The 7,692-nt window shown below is 44.5% G+C and overlaps 1 long non-coding RNA gene across 1 annotated transcript; it reads right to left on the bottom strand.

Annotated features, from left to right (window-relative positions):
* Positions 1–815: 815 nt before the first annotated feature.
* LOC146797759 (uncharacterized) lies at positions 816–2,606 on the bottom strand. Its single transcript, XR_014969042.1, has 3 exons — positions 2,553–2,606; positions 969–1,055; positions 816–878 (listed from the first exon to the last, which is right to left on the bottom strand). It is a non-coding gene; the product is annotated as an uncharacterized LOC146797759 (long non-coding RNA).
* Positions 2,607–7,692: the final 5,086 nt, after the last annotated feature.

Raw genomic sequence — 7,692 nt, 5'->3', positions numbered from 1 at the left:
ACTGTCCCACATAAACAAGGTGCACTTTTCACAAGCCTGATGGCGTGTATTTAAATCATACTTCACACAGTATAAACGTTATACATGAAATAACCAATAGCATACAATTCCAGTATTCAAACGTGAAACATTATGTCAATAAAAACATTGAGACTAAGTAAATGAACCGGAGCAATCGTGAAGCTATCAATGATCAAACAGCATCATATTCATTTCATATGTAATGCTTTGTCCAGTGTCAAAAGTTCCCGCGTCGTGTCATAAGACCCAAGGCCTTTCGGGAAACCCTTCGTCAGGGGAACACTGTAAATAATATAACAGTTTCTTATTCAAAGACACAAGACTTTTATTTGCAGAATAGCTTACTTAAATAAAGGGTTTTCAAGCCAAAACCCGCATCCCGGATACCAGTCAACCAAAAGCAGGAGAAACAAGGAAAGTAAAAAGAAAACAAGAAAAAACAAAAGATATAAACAGCGCTCATGCTCAACAGGCTTGTCACAAGCGAGACAGTGCAAAACCCATGGGTACTTAGTTGTGGCATATCTAACTGACAGAGTAAACACACTTCATGTGTATAGCGATTTATGCCTTAGAAAACAACCGTCCACCACCTCCTGGTGCGCTGTCGTGTCAAACTCACCAGTGTGTGTGAACAAGTGTTAAAAATTGTGATGCGAAAAATGTGGACAGTTGACCACATTAGGGCTCACCTGAACGGGAAAAGAAGCTGAGTGTGGACAGTCAATGGACGCTGAACAATGTAAAAGCTCAAATTACTATTATTACCTTAGTGGTAAACGAAGTTGATACTTACACGTCAACTTGCGTGACGCCTGGCACCTTCGACAGTAACTCCTCCCTATAGTAACAAGTTCCTGTATATGAAAAACGAACCTCGTTACCGATAACTAAGTGAACTCGGCACCCTCCTATATCATCTAACGTAACCCGCAAAGATTACTTACAGGGCTCCCAGCCGCCGTCCGGTAACGTGTGAGTCCTGCCTTCACCTGTAGCCTCCCGCCTCTCAAGCTACGCGTGTGTTCAGATGCCTGCACGTAAAAAGCAAACCTAGTTACTGATGTCAGCGCGCACAAGCTGCCATTTCTAACAACGCCCATGTACCAAGTAGAAGAATACTTTATTGTTTGATTAATAAAAATCATTACAATGATGAATATGCTACCATAGTGAGAACGTGTATCAAGAATAGATATTAAAATATTTACATTTATACCATCACAATAAGTAAATATACGTCATAAAATAATTTAAAAACTCCTAGAGGCCTGTTTTTTATAGTGATAAAAAGTATTTAACTCATCTAAACGGTGCAACCCCCTTTTTTTAAAAAGAGAAAGTGATTTAAAAAAGGGCCATAATCCTCCGTTCAGATTTTTTCGTCTATTAGGGCCGCAAACGGACATTGATTTTTAAAAGGCGATAATCAATAACACTGTAATTAAGTCAGATTTTGTGGTAAAGACCCTAGTGGTGCGAGTCCATTTATATTGTAGGGTCCCTGCGTACAATATTTGAGGGTTCCAAGATTACACAGGAAAACAAGATGGTCCGTACGCAACAGGCCATGTTCTGCTGCAATTGGGGGATGCTGACAGATGTACAAATCCGGTAAAGCAGTAAGGGGTTTAATCTGTCCTTTGATAGTTAACCGTTAATGGCATACTGGCTCTCGCTGTGTATAAATTTTCTTGCTGTTCCTGTGATAAACTTAGTGAACCGGATGTTGAGCTGTGGATTGTCCGGGTTCATTGATGCAAGGATGGCTTGCCGGCACGTACGAATTCCAAGTTTGTTCCATTCGCTCTTTAACAAGAACTTTCGATCGTCGAGGACTGCAGGACATAGACATGACACATGCTCGATTGTTTCTGGGCTGCTCCCGCACCCCCTGCATGTTACGTTGGAATTTGTGCGGCGCCATCCTGGCAAATGGTACAGGAATGGCCATTCGCCCATTCTGAGGGCCAGAAATCTTTTTTTCCACAGCGCTGAGTAGGTACATGACAGGTAGTGTGCCATAATCCCTGGCTTGAATCCTGATATGATTGACCAGGCGTGCTTACGATGCACCAGTTGGGCTCTATCCGAATGAAAAGACCAAAGGCGGACGTTTCTTTTGATGTAAATTTTAAGAGCCTGCTGAGATGGATTAGAGGACCAGATTTCTTCTATATCCAAGAGTTTTAAAGAATCTTGCAGGTAGCGCCGGAATGAACTGCCAGGATAGCCGGCTGAGATTTCCACCCACAAAAGAGCCTCCAGGGTTCCTTCTCTGGAGGTACGCAATTTATTGCACAACCTGATATATGCTCCACGCCCTACTGCTTGATGGTCTTGAAGACCAAACTCGAGACGTATTTGGGCGGGAGATGAAGATTTTGGTAGACCCAGCGCCTGTTTAAATATTCTTGTTGTTATTTTATTTACGTGGCTGTTGTCTTTCCCTTGCATAATCTCCTGGCCATAGGTGAGGAAATTGATAATTTTTGCCTGTACCAAAAACGCTTGTACCAAAAAACGCTTACCTATTATCGTTTTAGCCAAGTTCCTACCGAGTACTGTCTATCTCCACCTTTAGCCTCCAGCCTCTGCAGGTGCAAGCACTCCCAGCGCGTGTTACTTGCCATTAGAGAAAATGGAGAAAAGACTACCAATGACTACTAAATTCTAACCTCCTCCCTAATGTGTTTTGACTTCTGGCTTCATCTGCATTAATCCTTTTTGCTCGAATGAACTGTGAAAATGGGAGATGATTTTTTAATGACAGAGGGTGAAAACCTTTGAAATGAAGAGCATTATTGGCGTCTGTGGGTGTTTTGTACATCTTTGTAAACAGACTCCCTTGTTGTATTTCAATCAAAACATTGAGATAGTTGATGGTTGACTTGCTAATCGAGTGAGTGAATTCAATACGGGGATGATGTGTATTCAAAACTGCTATGCACTCTTCCAACTGCGCTTTTGGGCCTTTCCCCAATAGTCAAATATTGTCTATGCATCTGGGATACACAAGTAGATGTTCAAGCCATATTGCATCATGTAAGAAGTGAGTGCCTTCATATTTAGCCATAAAGATGTTTCCATGTGTGGATGCCCCCTTAAAGCCCATAGAAGTGCCTGTACGTTGCAAAAATAACTTTTCTTTCCAAGAGAAATAACTATCATACAGGCTAAATTGCAGAAGTTCCAACAGGAAGATGTTCCTTGATTCCTCATAATCAATTTTCAACAGCATCCACTCGACTGCCTCCACTCCCTCAGAATGCGGAATTGATGTATATAGAGCTACAAAATCAATTGTGCATAACCAAGTGTTGTCGTCAGTGGTACCCTGTATCCAATTCAACGTGTTCAAGCAATCAGTTGTGTCCTGGACATACAATACCCAGCCTTGCACCAATGGCTGTATGAAATGATCTAGGTATTTTCCGATTGGTTCATGTATCGACCCACATCCTTCCAATATGGGACGGAATGGTGGGTCTAGTTGGTTTTTGTGCATTTTTGGCAGCATATAAATGTGGGGCCGTGTGGGATAATCCAAAATCAAATTTTTCTTAGTGTTCTCGTCAATCCATCCATCCCAGCTCCATGGCTCTAGCAAGTAAAGCAGCCAGCTTGGTTTGAAACGTGGTTGTGGGGTCAGAGTCCAGAGCAATGTAGATGTCCTCATGCATCACATGTTCTTGCACTTTAGTCTCATAGCAAGTTGTGTTCATCACTACTAGGGCTCCGGCCTTATTAGCCGGTTGTAATGTCAAATGTGTGTTTTCTGCTAGTTTGCGTAAAATCCGCCATTCTTTCTTTGAGAGATTTTTTCACGTGGTGATGTCATATTTATTGTTTCCAAATTTTTCTTGACCAGTAGCTCAAATAGATCTACAGATTTATGTGAAACAGGTGGAATAAAGGTGCTTTTAGGTTTAAAACTCTTTTCTGTAGTTTGCAAAGGTACATTGACATCTTGAACTACGTGGTAAAAAACCAACGCAACCTTAGTTTGCGCATGAATTTAAACAGCGAAACCTCAGTCTCCAAAGCGTTAGTCAACTAGGTTGGAACGAAAGGCTTCCCTTTGTTCAATGCCGTTAGTTCAAGTGGAGTTAGGTTGATGTCTGAGATGTTCATCACTAGGTCCTCTTTGGATTCCGACGTACATTGTCTTGTTTTTTTCCTCTGTCCCCTCCTTGTTCGCTTATTTTCCCTGTGCCTTGTTCTTCCGGCGGGGGGTTGGATGTTTGTCCACATTCCAAAAAAGACTTCTTAGATGCCTCGCTCATGTTGCGTGCCTCACCAGAAGTTTCTACATTGCTCATGATTTGCTCTGCTGACGGACGTGTTGATAACGTATCCTGCTCAGTGGCCTCGCTCTCATCCGAAGTTGACACCTCAGGGGGCATATTATCAAGAAACGGCGTTAAAATTATCGCCGCTTTAGCGGCAGAAAACTGCAGCTAAAGCGGCGATAATGTGCTTGATAATCTGCCCTTGAGAATTCCCATAGAAACCCATGTTCTGGTGTCAACATGGGCTTCAATTGGAATTCTCTGCGGCATATTATCAACCCCATTATCGCCGCTTTAGCGGCAGTTTTCTGCCGCTAAAGTGGCGATAATTTTAACGCCCTGCTTGATAATATGCCCCCTGGTTTCTTAAAAGTGCGGTTCTGGGCATATGCGTCTGCCCACGTATAGACCTCATCAAGTTGTAGTCTATCGAGTCTCGCTTAAATTTGCGGAGTTTACGCTCATGCATCTCCTTGGCGTGTTCTTAAATTTTTTCATTCATGTCGTTAAGAGTTTTAGTCAAAGTATCCGCACTCAAGCGTTTTTGGTACATGGGCGTTGTTAGCAATGGTAGCTTGTGCACGTTGTCATCAGTAACGTTGGGGCATATTATCAAGCCAGGCGATAAAATTATCGCCGCTTTAGCGGCAGAAAACTGCCGCTAAAACGGCAATAATGGGCTTGATAATATGCTCTATGGAATTCCAATTGAAGCCCATGTTAAATGTGAAGGACGTCTAACATGGGCTTCAATTGGAATTCCATAGAGCATATTACCAAGCCCATTATCGCCCTTTTAGCGGCAGTTTTCTGCCGCTAAAATGGCGATTGATAATATGCCCCTAGGTTTGCTTTTTTCTTGCAGGCATCTGAACGAACACACGCGTAGCTTGAGAGGCGAGAGGCTACAGGTGAAGGCAGGACTCACACGTTACCGGATGGCGGCTGGGAGCCCTGTCAGTAAACTTTGCGGGTTACGTGCTTTAAATGGGCCGGTACTCACCGGTACTCAGTACCGGCACTTCTCTTTTTTTACCCTAAAGAGTACCGGCACTTCTGCGTAACCAAGGAGAGTACCGGTACTCACTGTGTCAATGCGGCATTTTAGGTCACAAATGTGAGCATGCAACGCTTTCTACACTGCGGCGCATGCTCACATAAAGGTAATTTCAGGGGGGGGGAAACAGTGACACGCAACGGCAGAGCAATGGGTGTGACTTCACACGCCAGGTAGCTGTGCAGCGGAAGAAAGGGAAGCCCTTCGGCTTTCCCTTTTCTCTTTCCTAGCACAGCAGAAAGGAAAACAGCCATAAAATTCCATCAACAAGCAGGTTTTCCCATCAGCGCCAGTGCCAGTCCGATTGAGGACCCATCGACAAGGAACTTTCTGCCACTCCGTAGGTGAGAGGCCTGTGCGCAGCCCCAATCTCCTCGTGCCTAAAAAAATGAATGTGTCCATGTGCACTGCAGGGGAGGGTGCAGGGCTTTACTACGGTGCCCTACCTTCCAGGCCTCCACTCGATGCGGGATGCTGCAGCTTTGGCAAGGCGGGGAGGAGAGCAGATGACCGGCTGCCTCGCGTCCTTTGCTGGATTACATGTTTTAATTAATACGTGCTACTCACTAATTGTGTTGACTTTCACTGCGGCTACTTCCATACAGTCCAGAAAGAAGCTGTGTATTGGGTCTGTGGAAATCATAATGCCTAACTGTGCCCAAGATCCCTGGGTTATGTTTCAATAATGGGCATATGACAAGTGCATTTATCTTAAGTACGGAGATAGTCGTCCTTTTGGAAATGCATTTTCACTTTCTTTCAGATTTGCATGAGGGTTGAAGTATTTTTTATAAATGTTGTTCCAGATCGTGTATGTGGAGATGAAGAATGGTTTCTTTCTGTTTTTTCCTTCTTGCTGTTCTCCATCGGTGGTTTGCCATACTAGGGCCAGCCCATATCCAGTGACCTGCCACAGATGCAGAAATGACTAGATCCCCCAAACGGTGAATGTTACTAACATCCTACAATAATCACAAACCGGGAAATTCGTCTTTTTTTCTGCAAAGACTGTCTGATTTGGGGGAGTGACACATACAGCCAGCCCTACACCTCCTTTTAAAGCAAATTGATGCAAATTCAAGTAACTTTCCTGGGACAATAACTGCAGTTTTCAACTAATTAAAGTAAAATCATCTATTTTAGGTGCGGGTTCTCCTTCATTGACTGCCTTCTTCTGGTTGCACACCCAGCACTCCAACTTGGGAGTTCTGCACCCACAGAGTGCCACTACTGTGTTCCGACAAATGCATAATATGAACACTGGATTTCCATACATGTAAAATTTGTGGATTGGCAAAGTGGTACACTACTATAAATATTGTCCCAAGAATGTAGCTGTCATTTCAGATGTGGCCAGAGGTCTAGACCCTCAGGCCAGGCAGGGAGCCTAAGAAACACCCACACCACTACAGGCCATGACACATTTCCCCGCACTGGAAGGAGGGCGCGGGCAGAGAAGTCAAAACAAGGAAGGATCATGGTTAGCCAGGGAAACGCTGGCATGTCTTTCCTGCTACTATGCTGTGGAGGCATCCAGGAGTGTGAGGCTGTGAACAGTACAGAGATATGAATGAGAAGTGCCAAACGTCTTCCCCTCCCTAAATAAGGTGGTGGCGTAGTGGTTGTAGCAGGGGCAAGTGTGGCAATTTCCACTACAGCAGCTTAGAAATCTGTAGGGTTCCACCACACTATGAGCCGCACTATACTGGTCGTCATCAGTTCACACAACAGCTGGCTGTATCTGGTATGCATGAAAAAAGTGAGCCACACAGTGAGGGTGGGGGCACCATGGAACCCCCAGCACCCACGGGAGGAAGCCAAGCTTTGGGCTTGAAGAGAACGAGCAGGCCTAAGGGAAGCTTAGAGCAACAACAACGTGGGTACAGGGTGCTTCCCATATCAGAAACAGTGCCTATGCAGGCCTGCTGTCCACCATCATCTACACTGACACCACACTCATATGTTACTCCATCCCTTCGCTAGCCCCTCAGAATTTTGGACTAAGTTTTGATGAGTGGCACAGTATCTAAAAGTGTGAAATATTATTGCTCTGTTGTGAGATCCCAGATAACTTGCTTTTCCCAGGATCACTGCGGTACAAAAGGGGGTGGTGATGGACGGAGCATCAGAACCAATCAAACACTCACACCCAGTCAACAGATCTGGGTTTGATCCATCACCGTTCTTTAGCCCACTCTGCCACCCCAGTTCAGACATGACCATATGCAAATCAGTCTGACCCTGTGCCTCCTGGGAACAGTCCAGCCCGAACTGCCAAGCCATGCCTTCCCTGGACCGGAAACAAGCTTCCTAGGACCGGTT

This window comes from Triturus cristatus, chromosome 9 (assembly GCF_964204655.1).
Source record: "Triturus cristatus chromosome 9, aTriCri1.1, whole genome shotgun sequence".
Classification (NCBI taxonomy): Eukaryota; Metazoa; Chordata; class Amphibia; order Caudata; family Salamandridae; genus Triturus; species Triturus cristatus.
The sequence above is the reverse complement of the archived record's forward strand: the minus strand, read 5'-3'. Positions and strand labels throughout refer to the sequence as shown.